Consider the following 24,088-nt stretch of genomic DNA (forward strand, 5'->3'; position numbering starts at 1 on the left):
ATAAGTGAAGATGTGGACTTATGGGTTGTTCTTGGGCATAAAAGGAATTGTGAAGCATTGTTCTGTGGATTCTCCATCTCCTGAGACCTTCTTCTCAGCTCTGGCTTTGTCCTTGTCATTCCTCACCCACCTCTGGCTTTCCATCTCTGGTTTACAATAATCATGATGGTGTAGGTAAGAGTCCACCCACCTAAGAGTCCACCTTCCTTTTGTGACACACGTTTGCCTCGCAATTGATTTCATTCATTTGCCATGTTATTTCATGTACGTTTCATTTGAACGTACTTACTTAACTTGACCATTCTTGCTCTTATTGAACCCATCGAGTCAAATAAGCAAGTGTAATTCCATTGGTATTGGCCTCATTTGGCGGTTCATGTTAATACACTGTTGAGTTTCCCCATCTTCCTTTAAACCATAGGGGACTCATTTTCAGTTGTTTGGACAATATTTACCCCCCCTAGAGGAGTGCGTGCGTGCGTGCGTGCGTGCGTGCGTGCGTGCGTCGACCAACCAATCAACCAATCAACCAACCAATCAACCAACCAATCAACCAACCAACCAACCAATAACCAACCAACCAACCAACCAACCAACCAACCAACCAAGCAACCAACAAACTAGTGAATAAATGCCCAAAAATAAGGAATACGCCGGTGAGGCGAAGCCCTTTTCCTTTGGCCTGCCGTTTTCCCGCCCTTTTACTTAAAAAAAAAAAAAAAAAAAAAAAAAAATTGGGGGGATTGTTTGTTTGTTTGTTTGTTTACAACTAGGTGGTCGTCGGTCAAGGTCTAGCCCTAACCCTAAAAGGTGGGATGATGATGATCCAAAATTCGGAACGCTTCACGGATTTGCGTGTCATCCTTTCGCAGGGGCCATGCTAATCTTCTCTGTATCGATCCAATTTTATTAGATGTGCTGCCGTAGCGAGCACAAGACAGGCAGCTGCACCAACCCCTATATATCCGGCACGTCACTGGTCGAGTCGTCTTGGGGCGGGGTTGAAGCGCGAGGGCCGGCCCCCTCCCTCGCCATCCCCTCTACCCCTCTACCCCTACTGCTAACAACCCCTGCACCCCACCCCCTACTCTAGTCTAGTCTCGCCCTAGTCTAGTATGGTCGTTGTCGTCCGTCGCCGTGGAGCAGCGCAAGGGTACTGAGGGGCCGTGCGCGGGTATCGTGGAGTAATGGGGGTCATCGCTTCTCGGCCTTTTGGCTCAGATCAAGTGTAGTTTCTGTTCTTGTCAGTTTAATATCTGATAGGTCTCCCACGGGGGCGACCAGTTCTTATTAAGCAGATTTTTGCAAACAGGGAGTCGGAACGAGGGCTCGCTCCGTCCGCTCCGCGCATCGCCCCGGTATCGCAGCTCCTCCGGGGAACGGTGCACTCTTTCTAAGTGTGTCAAAGGGAAACCCTGTGTGGTGTGGTGAGGTGAGTGAGGTGAGTGAGGTGAGTGAGGTGAGTGAGGTGAGTGAGGTGAGTGAGGTGAGTGAGGTGAGTGAGGTGAGTGAGGTGAGTGAGGTGAGTGAGGTGAGTGAGGTGAGTGAGGCCGGGTGTCATCATCATGCCCCCACCAGTCATATGCTTAAAATCTCGAGTTGCTGGACGCAGCAGCAGCAGCAGTCTCTACTTGATGGCTCTCACATCTCGTTGTGTAACTTACTGTAGCATTGCGAGTCATACGTTCATAAGTGAAGATGTGGACTTATGGGTTGTTCTTGGGCATAAAAGGAATTGTGAAGCATTGTTCTGTGGATTCTCCATCTCCTGAGACCTTCTTCTCAGCTCTGGCTTTGTCCTTGTCATTCCTCACCCACCTCTGGCTTTCCATCTCTGGTTTACAATAATCATGATGGTGTAGGTAAGAGTCCACCCACCTAAGAGTCCACCTTCCTTTTGTGACACACGTTTGCCTCGCAATTGATTTCATTCATTTGCCATGTTATTTCATGTACGTTTCATTTGAACGTACTTACTTAACTTGACCATTCTTGCTCTTATTGAACCCATCGAGTCAAATAAGCAAGTGTAATTCCATTGGTATTGGCCTCATTTGGCGGTTCATGTTAATACACTGTTGAGTTTCCCCATCTTCCTTTAAACCATAGGGGACTCATTTTCAGTTGTTTGGACAATATTTACCCCCCCTAGAGGAGTGCGTGCGTGCGTGCGTGCGTGCGTGCGTGCGTGCGTCGACCAACCAATCAACCAATCAACCAACCAATCAACCAACCAATCAACCAACCAACCAACCAATCAACCAACCAACCAACCAACCAACCAACCAACCAACCAAGCAACCAACAAACTAGTGAATAAATGCCCAAAAATAAGGAATACGCCGGTGAGGCGAAGCCCTTTTCCTTTGGCCTGCCGTTTTCCCGCCCTTTTACTTAAAAAAAAAAAAAAAAAAAAAAAAAAATTGGGGGGATTGTTTGTTTGTTTGTTTGTTTACAACTAGGTGGTCGTCGGTCAAGGTCTAGCCCTAACCCTAAAAGGTGGGATGATGATGATCCAAAATTCGGAACGCTTCACGGATTTGCGTGTCATCCTTTCGCAGGGGCCATGCTAATCTTCTCTGTATCGATCCAATTTTATTAGATGTGCTGCCGTAGCGAGCACAAGACAGGCAGCTGCACCAACCCCTATATATCCGGCACGTCACTGGTCGAGTCGTCTTGGGGCGGGGTTGAAGCGCGAGGGCCGGCCCCCTCCCTCGCCATCCCCTCTACCCCTCTACCCCTACTGCTAACAACCCCTGCACCCCACCCCCTACTCTAGTCTAGTCTCGCCCTAGTCTAGTATGGTCGTTGTCGTCCGTCGCCGTGGAGCAGCGCAAGGGTACTGAGGGGCCGTGCGCGGGTATCGTGGAGTAATGGGGGTCATCGCTTCTCGGCCTTTTGGCTCAGATCAAGTGTAGTTTCTGTTCTTGTCAGTTTAATATCTGATAGGTCTCCCACGGGGGCGACCAGTTCTTATTAAGCAGATTTTTGCAAACAGGGAGTCGGAACGAGGGCTCGCTCCGTCCGCTCCGCGCATCGCCCCGGTATCGCAGCTCCTCCGGGGAACGGTGCACTCTTTCTAAGTGTGTCAAAGGGAAACCCTGGTGTGGTGAGGTGAGTGAGGTGAGTGAGGTGAGTGAGGTGAGTGAGGTGAGTGAGGTGAGTGAGGTGAGTGAGGTGAGTGAGGTGAGTGAGGTGAGTGAGGTGAGTGAGGTGAGTGAGGTGAGTGAGGCCGGGTGTCATCATCATGCCCCCACCAGTCATATGCTTAAAATCTCGAGTTGCTGGACGCAGCAGCAGCAGCAGTCTCTACTTGATGGCTCTCACATCTCGTTGTGTAACTTACTGTAGCATTGCGAGTCATACGTTCATAAGTGAAGATGTGGACTTATGGGTTGTTCTTGGGCATAAAAGGAATTGTGAAGCATTGTTCTGTGGATTCTCCATCTCCTGAGACCTTCTTCTCAGCTCTGGCTTTGTCCTTGTCATTCCTCACCCACCTCTGGCTTTCCATCTCTGGTTTACAATAATCATGATGGTGTAGGTAAGAGTCCACCCACCTAAGAGTCCACCTTCCTTTTGTGACACACGTTTGCCTCGCAATTGATTTCATTCATTTGCCATGTTATTTCATGTACGTTTCATTTGAACGTACTTACTTAACTTGACCATTCTTGCTCTTATTGAACCCATCGAGTCAAATAAGCAAGTGTAATTCCATTGGTATTGGCCTCATTTGGCGGTTCATGTTAATACACTGTTGAGTTTCCCCATCTTCCTTTAAACCATAGGGGACTCATTTTCAGTTGTTTGGACAATATTTACCCCCCCTAGAGGAGTGCGTGCGTGCGTGCGTGCGTGCGTGCGTGCGTGCGTCGACCAACCAATCAACCAATCAACCAACCAATCAACCAACCAATCAACCAACCAACCAACCAATCAACCAACCAACCAACCAACCAACCAACCAACCAACCAAGCAACCAACAAACTAGTGAATAAATGCCCAAAAATAAGGAATACGCCGGTGAGGCGAAGCCCTTTTCCTTTGGCCTGCCGTTTTCCCGCCCTTTTACTTAAAAAAAAAAAAAAAAAAAAAAAAAAATTGGGGGGATTGTTTGTTTGTTTGTTTGTTTACAACTAGGTGGTCGTCGGTCAAGGTCTAGCCCTAACCCTAAAAGGTGGGATGATGATGATCCAAAATTCGGAACGCTTCACGGATTTGCGTGTCATCCTTTCGCAGGGGCCATGCTAATCTTCTCTGTATCGATCCAATTTTATTAGATGTGCTGCCGTAGCGAGCACAAGACAGGCAGCTGCACCAACCCCTATATATCCGGCACGTCACTGGTCGAGTCGTCTTGGGGCGGGGTTGAAGCGCGAGGGCCGGCCCCCTCCCTCGCCATCCCCTCTACCCCTCTACCCCTACTGCTAACAACCCCTGCACCCCACCCCCTACTCTAGTCTAGTCTCGCCCTAGTCTAGTATGGTCGTTGTCGTCCGTCGCCGTGGAGCAGCGCAAGGGTACTGAGGGGCCGTGCGCGGGTATCGTGGAGTAATGGGGGTCATCGCTTCTCGGCCTTTTGGCTCAGATCAAGTGTAGTTTCTGTTCTTGTCAGTTTAATATCTGATAGGTCTCCCACGGGGGCGACCAGTTCTTATTAAGCAGATTTTTGCAAACAGGGAGTCGGAACGAGGGCTCGCTCCGTCCGCTCCGCGCATCGCCCCGGTATCGCAGCTCCTCCGGGGAACGGTGCACTCTTTCTAAGTGTGTCAAAGGGAAACCCGTGGTGTGGTGAGGTGAGTGAGGTGAGTGAGGTGAGTGAGGTGAGTGAGGTGAGTGAGGTGAGTGAGGTGAGTGAGGTGAGTGAGGTGAGTGAGGTGAGTGAGGTGAGTGAGGTGAGTGAGGTGAGTGAGGCCGGGTGTCATCATCATGCCCCCACCAGTCATATGCTTAAAATCTCGAGTTGCTGGACGCAGCAGCAGCAGCAGTCTCTACTTGATGGCTCTCACATCTCGTTGTGTAACTTACTGTAGCATTGCGAGTCATACGTTCATAAGTGAAGATGTGGACTTATGGGTTGTTCTTGGGCATAAAAGGAATTGTGAAGCATTGTTCTGTGGATTCTCCATCTCCTGAGACCTTCTTCTCAGCTCTGGCTTTGTCCTTGTCATTCCTCACCCACCTCTGGCTTTCCATCTCTGGTTTACAATAATCATGATGGTGTAGGTAAGAGTCCACCCACCTAAGAGTCCACCTTCCTTTTGTGACACACGTTTGCCTCGCAATTGATTTCATTCATTTGCCATGTTATTTCATGTACGTTTCATTTGAACGTACTTACTTAACTTGACCATTCTTGCTCTTATTGAACCCATCGAGTCAAATAAGCAAGTGTAATTCCATTGGTATTGGCCTCATTTGGCGGTTCATGTTAATACACTGTTGAGTTTCCCCATCTTCCTTTAAACCATAGGGGACTCATTTTCAGTTGTTTGGACAATATTTACCCCCCCTAGAGGAGTGCGTGCGTGCGTGCGTGCGTGCGTGCGTGCGTGCGTCGACCAACCAATCAACCAATCAACCAACCAATCAACCAACCAATCAACCAACCAACCAACCAATCAACCAACCAACCAACCAACCAACCAACCAACCAACCAAGCAACCAACAAACTAGTGAATAAATGCCCAAAAATAAGGAATACGCCGGTGAGGCGAAGCCCTTTTCCTTTGGCCTGCCGTTTTCCCGCCCTTTTACTTAAAAAAAAAAAAAAAAAAAAAAAAAAATTGGGGGGATTGTTTGTTTGTTTGTTTGTTTACAACTAGGTGGTCGTCGGTCAAGGTCTAGCCCTAACCCTAAAAGGTGGGATGATGATGATCCAAAATTCGGAACGCTTCACGGATTTGCGTGTCATCCTTTCGCAGGGGCCATGCTAATCTTCTCTGTATCGATCCAATTTTATTAGATGTGCTGCCGTAGCGAGCACAAGACAGGCAGCTGCACCAACCCCTATATATCCGGCACGTCACTGGTCGAGTCGTCTTGGGGCGGGGTTGAAGCGCGAGGGCCGGCCCCCTCCCTCGCCATCCCCTCTACCCCTCTACCCCTACTGCTAACAACCCCTGCACCCCACCCCCTACTCTAGTCTAGTCTCGCCCTAGTCTAGTATGGTCGTTGTCGTCCGTCGCCGTGGAGCAGCGCAAGGGTACTGAGGGGCCGTGCGCGGGTATCGTGGAGTAATGGGGGTCATCGCTTCTCGGCCTTTTGGCTCAGATCAAGTGTAGTTTCTGTTCTTGTCAGTTTAATATCTGATAGGTCTCCCACGGGGGCGACCAGTTCTTATTAAGCAGATTTTTGCAAACAGGGAGTCGGAACGAGGGCTCGCTCCGTCCGCTCCGCGCATCGCCCCGGTATCGCAGCTCCTCCGGGGAACGGTGCACTCTTTCTAAGTGTGTCAAAGGGAAACCCTGTGGGTGTGGTGAGGTGAGTGAGGTGAGTGAGGTGAGTGAGGTGAGTGAGGTGAGTGAGGTGAGTGAGGTGAGTGAGGTGAGTGAGGTGAGTGAGGTGAGTGAGGTGAGTGAGGTGAGTGAGGTGAGTGAGGCCGGGTGTCATCATCATGCCCCCACCAGTCATATGCTTAAAATCTCGAGTTGCTGGACGCAGCAGCAGCAGCAGTCTCTACTTGATGGCTCTCACATCTCGTTGTGTAACTTACTGTAGCATTGCGAGTCATACGTTCATAAGTGAAGATGTGGACTTATGGGTTGTTCTTGGGCATAAAAGGAATTGTGAAGCATTGTTCTGTGGATTCTCCATCTCCTGAGACCTTCTTCTCAGCTCTGGCTTTGTCCTTGTCATTCCTCACCCACCTCTGGCTTTCCATCTCTGGTTTACAATAATCATGATGGTGTAGGTAAGAGTCCACCCACCTAAGAGTCCACCTTCCTTTTGTGACACACGTTTGCCTCGCAATTGATTTCATTCATTTGCCATGTTATTTCATGTACGTTTCATTTGAACGTACTTACTTAACTTGACCATTCTTGCTCTTATTGAACCCATCGAGTCAAATAAGCAAGTGTAATTCCATTGGTATTGGCCTCATTTGGCGGTTCATGTTAATACACTGTTGAGTTTCCCCATCTTCCTTTAAACCATAGGGGACTCATTTTCAGTTGTTTGGACAATATTTACCCCCCCTAGAGGAGTGCGTGCGTGCGTGCGTGCGTGCGTGCGTGCGTGCGTCGACCAACCAATCAACCAATCAACCAACCAATCAACCAACCAATCAACCAACCAACCAACCAATAACCAACCAACCAACCAACCAACCAACCAACCAACCAAGCAACCAACAAACTAGTGAATAAATGCCCAAAAATAAGGAATACGCCGGTGAGGCGAAGCCCTTTTCCTTTGGCCTGCCGTTTTCCCGCCCTTTTACTTAAAAAAAAAAAAAAAAAAAAAAAAAAATTGGGGGGATTGTTTGTTTGTTTGTTTGTTTACAACTAGGTGGTCGTCGGTCAAGGTCTAGCCCTAACCCTAAAAGGTGGGATGATGATGATCCAAAATTCGGAACGCTTCACGGATTTGCGTGTCATCCTTTCGCAGGGGCCATGCTAATCTTCTCTGTATCGATCCAATTTTATTAGATGTGCTGCCGTAGCGAGCACAAGACAGGCAGCTGCACCAACCCCTATATATCCGGCACGTCACTGGTCGAGTCGTCTTGGGGCGGGGTTGAAGCGCGAGGGCCGGCCCCCTCCCTCGCCATCCCCTCTACCCCTCTACCCCTACTGCTAACAACCCCTGCACCCCACCCCCTACTCTAGTCTAGTCTCGCCCTAGTCTAGTATGGTCGTTGTCGTCCGTCGCCGTGGAGCAGCGCAAGGGTACTGAGGGGCCGTGCGCGGGTATCGTGGAGTAATGGGGGTCATCGCTTCTCGGCCTTTTGGCTCAGATCAAGTGTAGTTTCTGTTCTTGTCAGTTTAATATCTGATAGGTCTCCCACGGGGGCGACCAGTTCTTATTAAGCAGATTTTTGCAAACAGGGAGTCGGAACGAGGGCTCGCTCCGTCCGCTCCGCGCATCGCCCCGGTATCGCAGCTCCTCCGGGGAACGGTGCACTCTTTCTAAGTGTGTCAAAGGGAAACCCGTGGTGTGGTGTGGTGAGGTGAGTGAGGTGAGTGAGGTGAGTGAGGTGAGTGAGGTGAGTGAGGTGAGTGAGGTGAGTGAGGTGAGTGAGGTGAGTGAGGTGAGTGAGGTGAGTGAGGTGAGTGAGGCCGGGTGTCATCATCATGCCCCCACCAGTCATATGCTTAAAATCTCGAGTTGCTGGACGCAGCAGCAGCAGCAGTCTCTACTTGATGGCTCTCACATCTCGTTGTGTAACTTACTGTAGCATTGCGAGTCATACGTTCATAAGTGAAGATGTGGACTTATGGGTTGTTCTTGGGCATAAAAGGAATTGTGAAGCATTGTTCTGTGGATTCTCCATCTCCTGAGACCTTCTTCTCAGCTCTGGCTTTGTCCTTGTCATTCCTCACCCACCTCTGGCTTTCCATCTCTGGTTTACAATAATCATGATGGTGTAGGTAAGAGTCCACCCACCTAAGAGTCCACCTTCCTTTTGTGACACACGTTTGCCTCGCAATTGATTTCATTCATTTGCCATGTTATTTCATGTACGTTTCATTTGAACGTACTTACTTAACTTGACCATTCTTGCTCTTATTGAACCCATCGAGTCAAATAAGCAAGTGTAATTCCATTGGTATTGGCCTCATTTGGCGGTTCATGTTAATACACTGTTGAGTTTCCCCATCTTCCTTTAAACCATAGGGGACTCATTTTCAGTTGTTTGGACAATATTTACCCCCCCTAGAGGAGTGCGTGCGTGCGTGCGTGCGTGCGTGCGTGCGTGCGTCGACCAACCAATCAACCAATCAACCAACCAATCAACCAACCAATCAACCAACCAACCAACCAATCAACCAACCAACCAACCAACCAACCAACCAACCAACCAAGCAACCAACAAACTAGTGAATAAATGCCCAAAAATAAGGAATACGCCGGTGAGGCGAAGCCCTTTTCCTTTGGCCTGCCGTTTTCCCGCCCTTTTACTTAAAAAAAAAAAAAAAAAAAAAAAAAAATTGGGGGGATTGTTTGTTTGTTTGTTTGTTTACAACTAGGTGGTCGTCGGTCAAGGTCTAGCCCTAACCCTAAAAGGTGGGATGATGATGATCCAAAATTCGGAACGCTTCACGGATTTGCGTGTCATCCTTTCGCAGGGGCCATGCTAATCTTCTCTGTATCGATCCAATTTTATTAGATGTGCTGCCGTAGCGAGCACAAGACAGGCAGCTGCACCAACCCCTATATATCCGGCACGTCACTGGTCGAGTCGTCTTGGGGCGGGGTTGAAGCGCGAGGGCCGGCCCCCTCCCTCGCCATCCCCTCTACCCCTCTACCCCTACTGCTAACAACCCCTGCACCCCACCCCCTACTCTAGTCTAGTCTCGCCCTAGTCTAGTATGGTCGTTGTCGTCCGTCGCCGTGGAGCAGCGCAAGGGTACTGAGGGGCCGTGCGCGGGTATCGTGGAGTAATGGGGGTCATCGCTTCTCGGCCTTTTGGCTCAGATCAAGTGTAGTTTCTGTTCTTGTCAGTTTAATATCTGATAGGTCTCCCACGGGGGCGACCAGTTCTTATTAAGCAGATTTTTGCAAACAGGGAGTCGGAACGAGGGCTCGCTCCGTCCGCTCCGCGCATCGCCCCGGTATCGCAGCTCCTCCGGGGAACGGTGCACTCTTTCTAAGTGTGTCAAAGGGAAACCCTGTGGGTGTGGTGAGGTGAGTGAGGTGAGTGAGGTGAGTGAGGTGAGTGAGGTGAGTGAGGTGAGTGAGGTGAGTGAGGTGAGTGAGGTGAGTGAGGTGAGTGAGGTGAGTGAGGTGAGTGAGGCCGGGTGTCATCATCATGCCCCCACCAGTCATATGCTTAAAATCTCGAGTTGCTGGACGCAGCAGCAGCAGCAGTCTCTACTTGATGGCTCTCACATCTCGTTGTGTAACTTACTGTAGCATTGCGAGTCATACGTTCATAAGTGAAGATGTGGACTTATGGGTTGTTCTTGGGCATAAAAGGAATTGTGAAGCATTGTTCTGTGGATTCTCCATCTCCTGAGACCTTCTTCTCAGCTCTGGCTTTGTCCTTGTCATTCCTCACCCACCTCTGGCTTTCCATCTCTGGTTTACAATAATCATGATGGTGTAGGTAAGAGTCCACCCACCTAAGAGTCCACCTTCCTTTTGTGACACACGTTTGCCTCGCAATTGATTTCATTCATTTGCCATGTTATTTCATGTACGTTTCATTTGAACGTACTTACTTAACTTGACCATTCTTGCTCTTATTGAACCCATCGAGTCAAATAAGCAAGTGTAATTCCATTGGTATTGGCCTCATTTGGCGGTTCATGTTAATACACTGTTGAGTTTCCCCATCTTCCTTTAAACCATAGGGGACTCATTTTCAGTTGTTTGGACAATATTTACCCCCCCTAGAGGAGTGCGTGCGTGCGTGCGTGCGTGCGTGCGTGCGTGCGTCGACCAACCAATCAACCAATCAACCAACCAATCAACCAACCAATCAACCAACCAACCAACCAATAACCAACCAACCAACCAACCAACCAACCAACCAACCAAGCAACCAACAAACTAGTGAATAAATGCCCAAAAATAAGGAATACGCCGGTGAGGCGAAGCCCTTTTCCTTTGGCCTGCCGTTTTCCCGCCCTTTTACTTAAAAAAAAAAAAAAAAAAAAAAAAAAATTGGGGGGATTGTTTGTTTGTTTGTTTGTTTACAACTAGGTGGTCGTCGGTCAAGGTCTAGCCCTAACCCTAAAAGGTGGGATGATGATGATCCAAAATTCGGAACGCTTCCACGGATTTGCGTGTCATCCTTTCGCAGGGGCCATGCTAATCTTCTCTGTATCGATCCAATTTTATTAGATGTGCTGCCGTAGCGAGCACAAGACAGGCAGCTGCACCAACCCCTATATATCCGGCACGTCACTGGTCGAGTCGTCTTGGGGCGGGGTTGAAGCGCGAGGGCCGGCCCCCTCCCTCGCCATCCCCTCTACCCCTCTACCCCTACTGCTAACAACCCCTGCACCCCACCCCCTACTCTAGTCTAGTCTCGCCCTAGTCTAGTATGGTCGTTGTCGTCCGTCGCCGTGGAGCAGCGCAAGGGTACTGAGGGGCCGTGCGCGGGTATCGTGGAGTAATGGGGGTCATCGCTTCTCGGCCTTTTGGCTCAGATCAAGTGTAGTTTCTGTTCTTGTCAGTTTAATATCTGATAGGTCTCCCACGGGGGCGACCAGTTCTTATTAAGCAGATTTTTGCAAACAGGGAGTCGGAACGAGGGCTCGCTCCGTCCGCTCCGCGCATCGCCCCGGTATCGCAGCTCCTCCGGGGAACGGTGCACTCTTTCTAAGTGTGTCAAAGGGAAACCCTGTGGTGTGGTGAGGTGAGTGAGGTGAGTGAGGTGAGTGAGGTGAGTGAGGTGAGTGAGGTGAGTGAGGTGAGTGAGGTGAGTGAGGTGAGTGAGGTGAGTGAGGTGAGTGAGGTGAGTGAGGTGAGTGAGGCCGGGTGTCATCATCATGCCCCCACCAGTCATATGCTTAAAATCTCGAGTTGCTGGACGCAGCAGCAGCAGCAGTCTCTACTTGATGGCTCTCACATCTCGTTGTGTAACTTACTGTAGCATTGCGAGTCATACGTTCATAAGTGAAGATGTGGACTTATGGGTTGTTCTTGGGCATAAAAGGAATTGTGAAGCATTGTTCTGTGGATTCTCCATCTCCTGAGACCTTCTTCTCAGCTCTGGCTTTGTCCTTGTCATTCCTCACCCACCTCTGGCTTTCCATCTCTGGTTTACAATAATCATGATGGTGTAGGTAAGAGTCCACCCACCTAAGAGTCCACCTTCCTTTTGTGACACACGTTTGCCTCGCAATTGATTTCATTCATTTGCCATGTTATTTCATGTACGTTTCATTTGAACGTACTTACTTAACTTGACCATTCTTGCTCTTATTGAACCCATCGAGTCAAATAAGCAAGTGTAATTCCATTGGTATTGGCCTCATTTGGCGGTTCATGTTAATACACTGTTGAGTTTCCCCATCTTCCTTTAAACCATAGGGGACTCATTTTCAGTTGTTTGGACAATATTTACCCCCCCTAGAGGAGTGCGTGCGTGCGTGCGTGCGTGCGTGCGTGCGTGCGTCGACCAACCAATCAACCAATCAACCAACCAATCAACCAACCAATCAACCAACCAACCAACCAATCAACCAACCAACCAACCAACCAACCAACCAACCAACCAAGCAACCAACAAACTAGTGAATAAATGCCCAAAAATAAGGAATACGCCGGTGAGGCGAAGCCCTTTTCCTTTGGCCTGCCGTTTTCCCGCCCTTTTACTTAAAAAAAAAAAAAAAAAAAAAAAAAAATTGGGGGGATTGTTTGTTTGTTTGTTTGTTTACAACTAGGTGGTCGTCGGTCAAGGTCTAGCCCTAACCCTAAAAGGTGGGATGATGATGATCCAAAATTCGGAACGCTTCACGGATTTGCGTGTCATCCTTTCGCAGGGGCCATGCTAATCTTCTCTGTATCGATCCAATTTTATTAGATGTGCTGCCGTAGCGAGCACAAGACAGGCAGCTGCACCAACCCCTATATATCCGGCACGTCACTGGTCGAGTCGTCTTGGGGCGGGGTTGAAGCGCGAGGGCCGGCCCCCTCCCTCGCCATCCCCTCTACCCCTCTACCCCTACTGCTAACAACCCCTGCACCCCACCCCCTACTCTAGTCTAGTCTCGCCCTAGTCTAGTATGGTCGTTGTCGTCCGTCGCCGTGGAGCAGCGCAAGGGTACTGAGGGGCCGTGCGCGGGTATCGTGGAGTAATGGGGGTCATCGCTTCTCGGCCTTTTGGCTCAGATCAAGTGTAGTTTCTGTTCTTGTCAGTTTAATATCTGATAGGTCTCCCACGGGGGCGACCAGTTCTTATTAAGCAGATTTTTGCAAACAGGGAGTCGGAACGAGGGCTCGCTCCGTCCGCTCCGCGCATCGCCCCGGTATCGCAGCTCCTCCGGGGAACGGTGCACTCTTTCTAAGTGTGTCAAAGGGAAACCCTGTGGTGTGGTGAGGTGAGTGAGGTGAGTGAGGTGAGTGAGGTGAGTGAGGTGAGTGAGGTGAGTGAGGTGAGTGAGGTGAGTGAGGTGAGTGAGGTGAGTGAGGTGAGTGAGGTGAGTGAGGCCGGGTGTCATCATCATGCCCCCACCAGTCATATGCTTAAAATCTCGAGTTGCTGGACGCAGCAGCAGCAGCAGTCTCTACTTGATGGCTCTCACATCTCGTTGTGTAACTTACTGTAGCATTGCGAGTCATACGTTCATAAGTGAAGATGTGGACTTATGGGTTGTTCTTGGGCATAAAAGGAATTGTGAAGCATTGTTCTGTGGATTCTCCATCTCCTGAGACCTTCTTCTCAGCTCTGGCTTTGTCCTTGTCATTCCTCACCCACCTCTGGCTTTCCATCTCTGGTTTACAATAATCATGATGGTGTAGGTAAGAGTCCACCCACCTAAGAGTCCACCTTCCTTTTGTGACACACGTTTGCCTCGCAATTGATTTCATTCATTTGCCATGTTATTTCATGTACGTTTCATTTGAACGTACTTACTTAACTTGACCATTCTTGCTCTTATTGAACCCATCGAGTCAAATAAGCAAGTGTAATTCCATTGGTATTGGCCTCATTTGGCGGTTCATGTTAATACACTGTTGAGTTTCCCCATCTTCCTTTAAACCATAGGGGACTCATTTTCAGTTGTTTGGACAATATTTACCCCCCCTAGAGGAGTGCGTGCGTGCGTGCGTGCGTGCGTGCGTGCGTGCGTCGACCAACCAATCAACCAATCAACCAACCAATCAACCAACCAATCAACCAACCAACCAACCAATCAACCAACCAACCAACCAACCAACCAACCAACCAACCAAGCAACCAACAAACTAGTGAATAAATGCCCAAAAATAAGGAATACGCCGGTGAGGCGAAGCCCTTTTCCTTTGGCCTGCCGTTTTCCCGCCCTTTTACTTAAAAAAAAAAAAAAAAAAAAAAAAAAATTGGGGGGATTGTTTGTTTGTTTGTTTGTTTACAACTAGGTGGTCGTCGGTCAAGGTCTAGCCCTAACCCTAAAAGGTGGGATGATGATGATCCAAAATTCGGAACGCTTCACGGATTTGCGTGTCATCCTTTCGCAGGGGCCATGCTAATCTTCTCTGTATCGATCCAATTTTATTAGATGTGCTGCCGTAGCGAGCACAAGACAGGCAGCTGCACCAACCCCTATATATCCGGCACGTCACTGGTCGAGTCGTCTTGGGGCGGGGTTGAAGCGCGAGGGCCGGCCCCCTCCCTCGCCATCCCCTCTACCCCTCTACCCCTACTGCTAACAACCCCTGCACCCCACCCCCTACTCTAGTCTAGTCTCGCCCTAGTCTAGTATGGTCGTTGTCGTCCGTCGCCGTGGAGCAGCGCAAGGGTACTGAGGGGCCGTGCGCGGGTATCGTGGAGTAATGGGGGTCATCGCTTCTCGGCCTTTTGGCTCAGATCAAGTGTAGTTTCTGTTCTTGTCAGTTTAATATCTGATAGGTCTCCCACGGGGGCGACCAGTTCTTATTAAGCAGATTTTTGCAAACAGGGAGTCGGAACGAGGGCTCGCTCCGTCCGCTCCGCGCATCGCCCCGGTATCGCAGCTCCTCCGGGGAACGGTGCACTCTTTCTAAGTGTGTCAAAGGGAAACCCTGTGGGTGTGGTGAGGTGAGTGAGGTGAGTGAGGTGAGTGAGGTGAGTGAGGTGAGTGAGGTGAGTGAGGTGAGTGAGGTGAGTGAGGTGAGTGAGGTGAGTGAGGTGAGTGAGGTGAGTGAGGTGAGTGAGGCCGGGTGTCATCATCATGCCCCCACCAGTCATATGCTTAAAATCTCGAGTTGCTGGACGCAGCAGCAGCAGCAGTCTCTACTTGATGGCTCTCACATCTCGTTGTGTAACTTACTGTAGCATTGCGAGTCATACGTTCATAAGTGAAGATGTGGACTTATGGGTTGTTCTTGGGCATAAAAGGAATTGTGAAGCATTGTTCTGTGGATTCTCCATCTCCTGAGACCTTCTTCTCAGCTCTGGCTTTGTCCTTGTCATTCCTCACCCACCTCTGGCTTTCCATCTCTGGTTTACAATAATCATGATGGTGTAGGTAAGAGTCCACCCACCTAAGAGTCCACCTTCCTTTTGTGACACACGTTTGCCTCGCAATTGATTTCATTCATTTGCCATGTTATTTCATGTACGTTTCATTTGAACGTACTTACTTAACTTGACCATTCTTGCTCTTATTGAACCCATCGAGTCAAATAAGCAAGTGTAATTCCATTGGTATTGGCCTCATTTGGCGGTTCATGTTAATACACTGTTGAGTTTCCCCATCTTCCTTTAAACCATAGGGGACTCATTTTCAGTTGTTTGGACAATATTTACCCCCCCTAGAGGAGTGCGTGCGTGCGTGCGTGCGTGCGTGCGTGCGTGCGTCGACCAACCAATCAACCAATCAACCAACCAATCAACCAACCAATCAACCAACCAACCAACCAATCAACCAACCAACCAACCAACCAACCAACCAACCAAGCAACCAACAAACTAGTGAATAAATGCCCAAAAATAAGGAATACGCCGGTGAGGCGAAGCCCTTTTCCTTTGGCCTGCCGTTTTCCCGCCCTTTTACTTAAAAAAAAAAAAAAAAAAAAAAAAAAATTGGGGGGATTGTTTGTTTGTTTGTTTGTTTACAACTAGGTGGTCGTCGGTCAAGGTCTAGCCCTAACCCTAAAAGGTGGGATGATGATGATCCAAAATTCGGAACGCTTCACGGATTTGCGTGTCATCCTTTCGCAGGGGCCATGCTAATCTTCTCTGTATCGATCCAATTTTATTAGATGTGCTGCCGTAGCGAGCACAAGACAGGCAGCTGCACCAACCCCTATATATCCGGCACGTCACTGGTCGAGTCGTCTTGGGGCGGGGTTGAAGCGCGAGGGCCGGCCCCCTCCCTCGCCATCCCCTCTACCCCTCTACCCCTACTGCTAACAACCCCTGCACCCCACCCCCTACTCTAGTCTAGTCTCGCCCTAGTCTAGTATGGTCGTTGTCGTCCGTCGCCGTGGAGCAGCGCAAGGGTACTGAGGGGCCGTGCGCGGGTATCGTGGAGTAATGGGGGTCATCGCTTCTCGGCCTTTTGGCTCAGATCAAGTGTAGTTTCTGTTCTTGTCAGTTTAATATCTGATAGGTCTCCCACGGGGGCGACCAGTTCTTATTAAGCAGATTTTTGCAAACAGGGAGTCGGAACGAGGGCTCGCTCCGTCCGCTCCGCGCATCGCCCCGGTATCGCAGCTCCTCCGGGGAACGGTGCACTCTTTCTAAGTGTGTCAAAGGGAAACCCTGTGGGTGTGGTGAGGTGAGTGAGGTGAGTGAGGTGAGTGAGGTGAGTGAGGTGAGTGAGGTGAGTGAGGTGAGTGAGGTGAGTGAGGTGAGTGAGGTGAGTGAGGTGAGTGAGGCCGGGTGTCATCATCATGCCCCCACCAGTCATATGCTTAAAATCTCGAGTTGCTGGACGCAGCAGCAGCAGCAGTCTCTACTTGATGGCTCTCACATCTCGTTGTGTAACTTACTGTAGCATTGCGAGTCATACGTTCATAAGTGAAGATGTGGACTTATGGGTTGTTCTTGGGCATAAAAGGAATTGTGAAGCATTGTTCTGTGGATTCTCCATCTCCTGAGACCTTCTTCTCAGCTCTGGCTTTGTCCTTGTCATTCCTCACCCACCTCTGGCTTTCCATCTCTGGTTTACAATAATCATGATGGTGTAGGTAAGAGTCCACCCACCTAAGAGTCCACCTTCCTTTTGTGACACACGTTTGCCTCGCAATTGATTTCATTCATTTGCCATGTTATTTCATGTACGTTTCATTTGAACGTACTTACTTAACTTGACCATTCTTGCTCTTATTGAACCCATCGAGTCAAATAAGCAAGTGTAATTCCATTGGTATTGGCCTCATTTGGCGGTTCATGTTAATACACTGTTGAGTTTCCCCATCTTCCTTTAAACCATAGGGGACTCATTTTCAGTTGTTTGGACAATATTTACCCCCCCTAGAGGAGTGCGTGCGTGCGTGCGTGCGTGCGTGCGTGCGTGCGTCGACCAACCAATCAACCAATCAACCAACCAATCAACCAACCAATCAACCAACCAACCAACCAACCAATCAACCAACCAACCAACCAACCAACCAACCAACCAAGCAACCAACAAACTAGTGAATAAATGCCCAAAAATAAGGAATACGCCGGTGAGGCGAAGCCCTTTTCCTTTGGCCTGCCGTTTTCCCGCCCTTTTACTTAAAAAAAAAAAAAAAAAAAAAAAAAAATTGGGGGGATTGTTTGTTTGTTTGTTTGTTTACAACTAGGTGGTCGTCGGTCAAGGTCTAGCCCTAACCCTAAAAGGTGGGATGATGATGATCCAAAATTCGGAACGCTTCACGGATTTGCAAAGGTGGGATGATGATGATCCAAAATTCGGAACGCTTCACGGATTTGCGTGTCATCCTTTCGCAGGGGCCATGCTAATCTTCTCTGTATCGATCCAATTTTATTAGATGTGCTGCCGTAGCGAGCACAAGACAGGCAGCTGCACCAACCCCTATATATCCGGCACGTCACTGGTCGAGTCGTCTTGGGGCGGGGTTGAAGCGCGAGGGCCGGCCCCCTCCCTCGCCATCCCCTCTACCCCTCTACCCCTACTGCTAACAACCCCTGCACCCCACCCCCTACTCTAGTCTAGTCTCGCCCTAGTCTAGTATGGTCGTTGTCGTCCGTCGCCGTGGAGCAGCGCAAGGGTACTGAGGGGCCGTGCGCGGGTATCGTGGAGTAATGGGGGTCATCGCTTCTCGGCCTTTTGGCTCAGATCAAGTGTAGTTTCTGTTCTTGTCAGTTTAATATCTGATAGGTCTCCCACGGGGGCGACCAGTTCTTATTAAGCAGATTTTTGCAAACAGGGAGTCGGAACGAGGGCTCGCTCCGTCCGCTCCGCGCATCGCCCCGGTATCGCAGCTCCTCCGGGGAACGGTGCACTCTTTCTAAGTGTGTCAAAGGGAAACCCTGTGGGTGTGGTGAGGTGAGTGAGGTGAGTGAGGTGAGTGAGGTGAGTGAGGTGAGTGAGGTGAGTGAGGTGAGTGAGGTGAGTGAGGTGAGTGAGGTGAGTGAGGTGAGTGAGGTGAGTGAGGCCGGGTGTCATCATCATGCCCCCACCAGTCATATGCTTAAAATCTCGAGTTGCTGGACGCAGCAGCAGCAGCAGTCTCTACTTGATGGCTCTCACATCTCGTTGTGTAACTTACTGTAGCATTGCGAGTCATACGTTCATAAGTGAAGATGTGGACTTATGGGTTGTTCTTGGGCATAAAAGGAATTGTGAAGCATTGTTCTGTGGATTCTCCATCTCCTGAGACCTTCTTCTCAGCTCTGGCTTTGTCCTTGTCATTCCTCACCCACCTCTGGCTTTCCATCTCTGGTTTACAATAATCATGATGGTGTAGGTAAGAGTCCACCCACCTAAGAGTCCACCTTCCTTTTGTGACACACGTTTGCCTCGCAATTGATTTCATTCATTTGCCATGTTATTTCATGTACGTTTCATTTGAACGTACTTACTTAACTTGACCATTCTTGCTCTTATTGAACCCATCGAGTCAAATAAGCAAGTGTAATTCCATTGGTATTGGCCTCATTTGGCGGTTCATGTTAATACACTGTTGAGTTTCCCCATCTTCCTTTAAACCATAGGGGACTCATTTTCAGTTGTTTGGACAATATTTACCCCCCCTAGAGGAGTGCGTGCGTGCGTGCGTGCGTGCGTGCGTGCGTCGACCAACCAATCAACCAATCAACCAACCAATCAACCAACCAATCAACCAACCAACCAACCAATCAACCAACCAACCAACCAACCAACCAACCAACCAAGCAACCAACAAACTAGTGAATAAATGCCCAAAAATAAGGAATACGCCGGTGAGGCGAAGCCCTTTTCCTTTGGCCTGCCGTTTTCCCGCCCTTTTACTTAAAAAAAAAAAAAAAAAAAAAAAAAAATTGGGGGGATTGTTTGTTTGTTTGTTTGTTTACAACTAGGTGGTCGTCGGTCAAGGTCTAGCCCTAACCCTAAAAGGTGGGATGATGATGATCCAAAATTCGGAACGCTTCACGGATTTGCGTGTCATCCTTTCGCAGGGGCCATGCTAATCTTCTCTGTATCGATCCAATTTTATTAGATGTGCTGCCGTAGCGAGCACAAGACAGGCAGCTGCACCAACCCCTATATATCCGGCACGTCACTGGTCGAGTCGTCTTGGGGCGGGGTTGAAGCGCGAGGGCCGGCCCCCTCCCTCGCCATCCCCTCTACCCCTCTACCCCTACTGCTAACAACCCCTGCACCCCACCCCCTACTCTAGTCTAGTCTCGCCCTAGTCTAGTATGGTCGTTGTCGTCCGTCGCCGTGGAGCAGCGCAAGGGTACTGAGGGGCCGTGCGCGGGTATCGTGGAGTAATGGGGGTCATCGCTTCTCGGCCTTTTGGCTCAGATCAAGTGTAGTTTCTGTTCTTGTCAGTTTAATATCTGATAGGTCTCCCACGGGGGCGACCAGTTCTTATTAAGCAGATTTTTGCAAACAGGGAGTCGGAACGAGGGCTCGCTCCGTCCGCTCCGCGCATCGCCCCGGTATCGCAGCTCCTCCGGGGAACGGTGCACTCTTTCTAAGTGTGTCAAAGGGAAACCCTGTGGGTGTGGTGAGGTGAGTGAGGTGAGTGAGGTGAGTGAGGTGAGTGAGGTGAGTGAGGTGAGTGAGGTGAGTGAGGTGAGTGAGGTGAGTGAGGTGAGTGAGGTGAGTGAGGTGAGTGAGGTGAGTGAGGTGAGTGAGGTGAGTGAGGTGAGTGAGGCCGGGTGTCATCATCATGCCCCCACCAGTCATATGCTTAAAATCTCGAGTTGCTGGACGCAGCAGCAGCAGCAGTCTCTACTTGATGGCTCTCACATCTCGTTGTGTAACTTACTGTAGCATTGCGAGTCATACGTTCATAAGTGAAGATGTGGACTTATGGGTTGTTCTTGGGCATAAAAGGAATTGTGAAGCATTGTTCTGTGGATTCTCCATCTCCTGAGACCTTCTTCTCAGCTCTGGCTTTGTCCTTGTCATTCCTCACCCACCTCTGGCTTTCCATCTCTGGTTTACAATAATCATGATGGTGTAGGTAAGAGTCCACCCACCTAAGAGTCCACCTTCCTTTTGTGACACACGTTTGCCTCGCAATTGATTTCATTCATTTGCCATGTTATTTCATGTACGTTTCATTTGAACGTACTTACTTAACTTGACCATTCTTGCTCTTATTGAACCCATCGAGTCAAATAAGCAAGTGTAATTCCATTGGTATTGGCCTCATTTGGCGGTTCATGTTAATACACTGTTGAGTTTCCCCATCTTCCTTTAAACCATAGGGGACTCATTTTCAGTTGTTTGGACAATATTTACCCCCCCTAGAGGAGTGCGTGCGTGCGTGCGTGCGTGCGTGCGTGCGTGCGTCGACCAACCAATCAACCAATCAACCAACCAATCAACCAACCAATCAACCAACCAACCAACCAATCAACCAACCAACCAACCAACCAACCAACCAACCAAGCAACCAACAAACTAGTGAATAAATGCCCAAAAATAAGGAATACGCCGGTGAGGCGAAGCCCTTTTCCTTTGGCCTGCCGTTTTCCCGCCCTTTTACTTAAAAAAAAAAAAAAAAAAAAAAAAAAATTGGGGGGATTGTTTGTTTGTTTGTTTGTTTACAACTAGGTGGTCGTCGGTCAAGGTCTAGCCCTAACCCTAAAAGGTGGGATGATGATGATCCAAAATTCGGAACGCTTCACGGATTTGCGTGTCATCCTTTCGCAGGGGCCATGCTAATCTTCTCTGTATCGATCCAATTTTATTAGATGTGCTGCCGTAGCGAGCACAAGACAGGCAGCTGCACCAACCCCTATATATCCGGCACGTCACTGGTCGAGTCGTCTTGGGGCGGGGTTGAAGCGCGAGGGCCGGCCCCCTCCCTCGCCATCCCCTCTACCCCTCTACCCCTACTGCTAACAACCCCTGCACCCCACCCCCTACTCTAGTCTAGTCTCGCCCTAGTCTAGTATGGTCGTTGTCGTCCGTCGCCGTGGAGCAGCGCAAGGGTACTGAGGGGCCGTGCGCGGGTATCGTGGAGTAATGGGGGTCATCGCTTCTCGGCCTTTTGGCTCAGATCAAGTGTAGTTTCTGTTCTTGTCAGTTTAATATCTGATAGGTCTCCCACGGGGGCGACCAGTTCTTATTAAGCAGATTTTTGCAAACAGGGAGTCGGAACGAGGGCTCGCTCCGTCCGCTCCGCGCATCGCCCCGGTATCGCAGCTCCTCCGGGGAACGGTGCACTCTTTCTAAGTGTGTCAAAGGGAAACCCTGTGGGTGTGGTGAGGTGAGTGAGGTGAGTGAGGTGAGTGAGGTGAGTGAGGTGAGTGAGGAGTGAGGTGAGTGAGGCCGGGTGTCATCATCATGCCCCCACCAGTCATATGCTTAAAATCTCGAGTTGCTGGACGCAGCAGCAGCAGCAGTCTCTACTTGATGGCTCTCACATCTCGTTGTGTAACTTACTGTAGCATTGCGAGTCATACGTTCATAAGTGAAGATGTGGACTTATGGGTTGTTCTTGGGCATAAAAGGAATTGTGAAGCATTGTTCTGTGGATTCTCCATCTCCTGAGACCTTCTTCTCAGCTCTGGCTTTGTCCTTGTCATTCCTCACCCACCTCTGGCTTTCCATCTCTGGTTTACAATAATCATGATGGTGTAGGTAAGAGTCCACCCACCTAAGAGTCCACCTTCCTTTTGTGACACACGTTTGCCTCGCAATTGATTTCATTCATTTGCCATGTTATTTCATGTACGTTTCATTTGAACGTACTTACTTAACTTGACCATTCTTGCTCTTATTGAACCCATCGAGTCAAATAAGCAAGTGTAATTCCATTGGTATTGGCCTCATTTGGCGGTTCATGTTAATACACTGTTGAGTTTCCCCATCTTCCTTTAAACCATAGGGGACTCATTTTCAGTTGTTTGGACAATATTTACCCCCCCTAGAGGAGTGCGTGCGTGCGTGCGTGCGTGCGTGCGTGCGTGCGTCGACCAACCAATCAACCAATCAACCAACCAATCAACCAACCAATCAACCAACCAACCAACCAATCAACCAACCAACCAACCAACCAACCAACCAACCAAGCAACCAACAAACTAGTGAATAAATGCCCAAAAATAAGGAATACGCCGGTGAGGCGAAGCCCTTTTCCTTTGGCCTGCCGTTTTCCCGCCCTTTTACTTAAAAAAAAAAAAAAAAAAAAAAAAAAATTGGGGGGATTGTTTGTTTGTTTGTTTGTTTACAACTAGGTGGTCGTCGGTCAAGGTCTAGCCCTAACCCTAAAAGGTGGGATGATGATGATCCAAAATTCGGAACGCTTCACGGATTTGCGTGTCATCCTTTCGCAGGGGCCATGCTAATCTTCTCTGTATCGATCCAATTTTATTAGATGTGCTGCCGTAGCGAGCACAAGACAGGCAGCTGCACCAACCCCTATATATCCGGCACGTCACTGGTCGAGTCGTCTTGGGGCGGGGTTGAAGCGCGAGGGCCGGCCCCCTCCCTCGCCATCCCCTCTACCCCTCTACCCCTACTGCTAACAACCCCTGCACCCCACCCCCTACTCTAGTCTAGTCTCGCCCTAGTCTAGTATGGTCGTTGTCGTCCGTCGCCGTGGAGCAGCGCAAGGGTACTGAGGGGCCGTGCGCGGGTATCGTGGAGTAATGGGGGTCATCGCTTCTCGGCCTTTTGGCTCAGATCAAGTGTAGTTTCTGTTCTTGTCAGTTTAATATCTGATAGGTCTCCCACGGGGGCGACCAGTTCTTATTAAGCAGATTTTTGCAAACAGGGAGTCGGAACGAGGGCTCGCTCCGTCCGCTCCGCGCATCGCCCCGGTATCGCAGCTCCTCCGGGGAACGGTGCACTCTTTCTAAGTGTGTCAAAGGGAAACCCTGTGGGTGTGGTGAGGTGAGTGAGGTGAGTGAGGTGAGTGAGGTGAGTGAGGTGAGTGAGGTGAGTGAGGTGAGTGAGGTGAGTGAGGTGAGTGAGGTGAGTGAGGCCGGGTGTCATCATCATGCCCCCACCAGTCATATGCTTAAAATCTCGAGTTGCTGGACGCAGCAGCAGCAGCAGTCTCTACTTGATGGCTCTCACATCTCGTTGTGTAACTTACTGTAGCATTGCGAGTCATACGTTCATAAGTGAAGATGTGGACTTATGGGTTGTTCTTGGGCATAAAAGGAATTGTGAAGCATTGTTCTGTGGATTCTCCATCTCCTGAGACCTTCTTCTCAGCTCTGGCTTTGTCCTTGTCATTCCTCACCCACCTCTGGCTTTCCATCTCTGGTTTACAATAATCATGATGGTGTAGGTAAGAGTCCACCCACCTAAGAGTCCACCTTCCTTTTGTGACACACGTTTGCCTCGCAATTGATTTCATTCATTTGCCATGTTATTTCATGTACGTTTCATTTGAACGTACTTACTTAACTTGACCATTCTTGCTCTTATTGAACCCATCGAGTCAAATAAGCAAGTGTAATTCCATTGGTATTGGCCTCATTTGGCGGTTCATGTTAATACACTGTTGAGTTTCCCCATCTTCCTTTAAACCATAGGGGACTCATTTTCAGTTGTTTGGACAATATTTACCCCCCCTAGAGGAGTGCGTGCGTGCGTGCGTGCGTGCGTGCGTGCGTGCGTCGACCAACCAATCAACCAATCAACCAACCAATCAAC

At 49.5% G+C, this 24,088-nt stretch overlaps 28 non-coding genes across 28 annotated transcripts; 14 read left to right on the forward strand and 14 right to left on the reverse strand.

Annotated features, from left to right (window-relative positions):
- Positions 1 to 827: 827 nt before the first annotated feature.
- On the reverse strand, positions 828 to 934 carry LOC134030918 (U6 spliceosomal RNA). Its single transcript, XR_009931776.1, has one exon. It is a non-coding gene; the product is annotated as a U6 spliceosomal RNA (small nuclear RNA).
- Positions 935 to 1,196: 262 nt separating this feature from the next.
- LOC134030611 (U2 spliceosomal RNA) lies at positions 1,197 to 1,393 on the forward strand. The gene has a single exon (XR_009931710.1). It is a non-coding gene; the product is annotated as a U2 spliceosomal RNA (small nuclear RNA).
- A 1,123-nt stretch (positions 1,394 to 2,516) lies between these two features.
- LOC134030923 (U6 spliceosomal RNA) lies at positions 2,517 to 2,623 on the reverse strand. Its single transcript, XR_009931779.1, has one exon. It is a non-coding gene; the product is annotated as a U6 spliceosomal RNA (small nuclear RNA).
- Positions 2,624 to 2,885: 262 nt separating this feature from the next.
- On the forward strand, positions 2,886 to 3,082 carry LOC134030633 (U2 spliceosomal RNA). Its single transcript, XR_009931712.1, has one exon. It is a non-coding gene; the product is annotated as a U2 spliceosomal RNA (small nuclear RNA).
- A 1,119-nt stretch (positions 3,083 to 4,201) lies between these two features.
- On the reverse strand, positions 4,202 to 4,308 carry LOC134030927 (U6 spliceosomal RNA). The gene has a single exon (XR_009931781.1). It is a non-coding gene; the product is annotated as a U6 spliceosomal RNA (small nuclear RNA).
- Positions 4,309 to 4,570: 262 nt separating this feature from the next.
- LOC134030644 (U2 spliceosomal RNA) lies at positions 4,571 to 4,767 on the forward strand. The gene has a single exon (XR_009931714.1). It is a non-coding gene; the product is annotated as a U2 spliceosomal RNA (small nuclear RNA).
- A 1,120-nt stretch (positions 4,768 to 5,887) lies between these two features.
- Positions 5,888 to 5,994, reverse strand: LOC134030930 (U6 spliceosomal RNA). Its single transcript, XR_009931783.1, has one exon. It is a non-coding gene; the product is annotated as a U6 spliceosomal RNA (small nuclear RNA).
- Positions 5,995 to 6,256: 262 nt separating this feature from the next.
- LOC134030655 (U2 spliceosomal RNA) lies at positions 6,257 to 6,453 on the forward strand. Its single transcript, XR_009931715.1, has one exon. It is a non-coding gene; the product is annotated as a U2 spliceosomal RNA (small nuclear RNA).
- Positions 6,454 to 7,574: 1,121 nt separating this feature from the next.
- Positions 7,575 to 7,681, reverse strand: LOC134030935 (U6 spliceosomal RNA). Its single transcript, XR_009931784.1, has one exon. It is a non-coding gene; the product is annotated as a U6 spliceosomal RNA (small nuclear RNA).
- A 262-nt stretch (positions 7,682 to 7,943) lies between these two features.
- Positions 7,944 to 8,140, forward strand: LOC134030666 (U2 spliceosomal RNA). The gene has a single exon (XR_009931716.1). It is a non-coding gene; the product is annotated as a U2 spliceosomal RNA (small nuclear RNA).
- A 1,116-nt stretch (positions 8,141 to 9,256) lies between these two features.
- Positions 9,257 to 9,363, reverse strand: LOC134030942 (U6 spliceosomal RNA). The gene has a single exon (XR_009931787.1). It is a non-coding gene; the product is annotated as a U6 spliceosomal RNA (small nuclear RNA).
- A 262-nt stretch (positions 9,364 to 9,625) lies between these two features.
- LOC134030677 (U2 spliceosomal RNA) lies at positions 9,626 to 9,822 on the forward strand. Its single transcript, XR_009931717.1, has one exon. It is a non-coding gene; the product is annotated as a U2 spliceosomal RNA (small nuclear RNA).
- Positions 9,823 to 10,934: 1,112 nt separating this feature from the next.
- On the reverse strand, positions 10,935 to 11,042 carry LOC134031186 (U6 spliceosomal RNA). The gene has a single exon (XR_009931845.1). It is a non-coding gene; the product is annotated as a U6 spliceosomal RNA (small nuclear RNA).
- A 262-nt stretch (positions 11,043 to 11,304) lies between these two features.
- Positions 11,305 to 11,501, forward strand: LOC134030688 (U2 spliceosomal RNA). Its single transcript, XR_009931718.1, has one exon. It is a non-coding gene; the product is annotated as a U2 spliceosomal RNA (small nuclear RNA).
- A 1,121-nt stretch (positions 11,502 to 12,622) lies between these two features.
- Positions 12,623 to 12,729, reverse strand: LOC134030947 (U6 spliceosomal RNA). Its single transcript, XR_009931788.1, has one exon. It is a non-coding gene; the product is annotated as a U6 spliceosomal RNA (small nuclear RNA).
- Positions 12,730 to 12,991: 262 nt separating this feature from the next.
- Positions 12,992 to 13,188, forward strand: LOC134030699 (U2 spliceosomal RNA). The gene has a single exon (XR_009931719.1). It is a non-coding gene; the product is annotated as a U2 spliceosomal RNA (small nuclear RNA).
- Positions 13,189 to 14,300: 1,112 nt separating this feature from the next.
- Positions 14,301 to 14,407, reverse strand: LOC134030956 (U6 spliceosomal RNA). The gene has a single exon (XR_009931790.1). It is a non-coding gene; the product is annotated as a U6 spliceosomal RNA (small nuclear RNA).
- Positions 14,408 to 14,669: 262 nt separating this feature from the next.
- LOC134030711 (U2 spliceosomal RNA) lies at positions 14,670 to 14,866 on the forward strand. Its single transcript, XR_009931720.1, has one exon. It is a non-coding gene; the product is annotated as a U2 spliceosomal RNA (small nuclear RNA).
- A 1,118-nt stretch (positions 14,867 to 15,984) lies between these two features.
- On the reverse strand, positions 15,985 to 16,091 carry LOC134030961 (U6 spliceosomal RNA). Its single transcript, XR_009931791.1, has one exon. It is a non-coding gene; the product is annotated as a U6 spliceosomal RNA (small nuclear RNA).
- A 262-nt stretch (positions 16,092 to 16,353) lies between these two features.
- On the forward strand, positions 16,354 to 16,550 carry LOC134030722 (U2 spliceosomal RNA). Its single transcript, XR_009931721.1, has one exon. It is a non-coding gene; the product is annotated as a U2 spliceosomal RNA (small nuclear RNA).
- Positions 16,551 to 17,703: 1,153 nt separating this feature from the next.
- On the reverse strand, positions 17,704 to 17,810 carry LOC134030964 (U6 spliceosomal RNA). The gene has a single exon (XR_009931792.1). It is a non-coding gene; the product is annotated as a U6 spliceosomal RNA (small nuclear RNA).
- A 262-nt stretch (positions 17,811 to 18,072) lies between these two features.
- LOC134030733 (U2 spliceosomal RNA) lies at positions 18,073 to 18,269 on the forward strand. The gene has a single exon (XR_009931722.1). It is a non-coding gene; the product is annotated as a U2 spliceosomal RNA (small nuclear RNA).
- Positions 18,270 to 19,374: 1,105 nt separating this feature from the next.
- On the reverse strand, positions 19,375 to 19,481 carry LOC134030967 (U6 spliceosomal RNA). Its single transcript, XR_009931793.1, has one exon. It is a non-coding gene; the product is annotated as a U6 spliceosomal RNA (small nuclear RNA).
- A 262-nt stretch (positions 19,482 to 19,743) lies between these two features.
- LOC134030754 (U2 spliceosomal RNA) lies at positions 19,744 to 19,940 on the forward strand. Its single transcript, XR_009931726.1, has one exon. It is a non-coding gene; the product is annotated as a U2 spliceosomal RNA (small nuclear RNA).
- A 1,145-nt stretch (positions 19,941 to 21,085) lies between these two features.
- LOC134030972 (U6 spliceosomal RNA) lies at positions 21,086 to 21,192 on the reverse strand. The gene has a single exon (XR_009931794.1). It is a non-coding gene; the product is annotated as a U6 spliceosomal RNA (small nuclear RNA).
- Positions 21,193 to 21,454: 262 nt separating this feature from the next.
- LOC134030760 (U2 spliceosomal RNA) lies at positions 21,455 to 21,651 on the forward strand. The gene has a single exon (XR_009931727.1). It is a non-coding gene; the product is annotated as a U2 spliceosomal RNA (small nuclear RNA).
- A 1,062-nt stretch (positions 21,652 to 22,713) lies between these two features.
- LOC134030977 (U6 spliceosomal RNA) lies at positions 22,714 to 22,820 on the reverse strand. The gene has a single exon (XR_009931795.1). It is a non-coding gene; the product is annotated as a U6 spliceosomal RNA (small nuclear RNA).
- A 262-nt stretch (positions 22,821 to 23,082) lies between these two features.
- Positions 23,083 to 23,279, forward strand: LOC134030766 (U2 spliceosomal RNA). Its single transcript, XR_009931728.1, has one exon. It is a non-coding gene; the product is annotated as a U2 spliceosomal RNA (small nuclear RNA).
- The last annotated feature ends 809 nt before the right edge of the window (positions 23,280 to 24,088 follow it).

This window comes from Osmerus eperlanus, chromosome 1 (genome assembly GCF_963692335.1).
Source record: "Osmerus eperlanus chromosome 1, fOsmEpe2.1, whole genome shotgun sequence".
NCBI lineage: Eukaryota > Metazoa > Chordata > Actinopteri > Osmeriformes > Osmeridae > Osmerus > Osmerus eperlanus.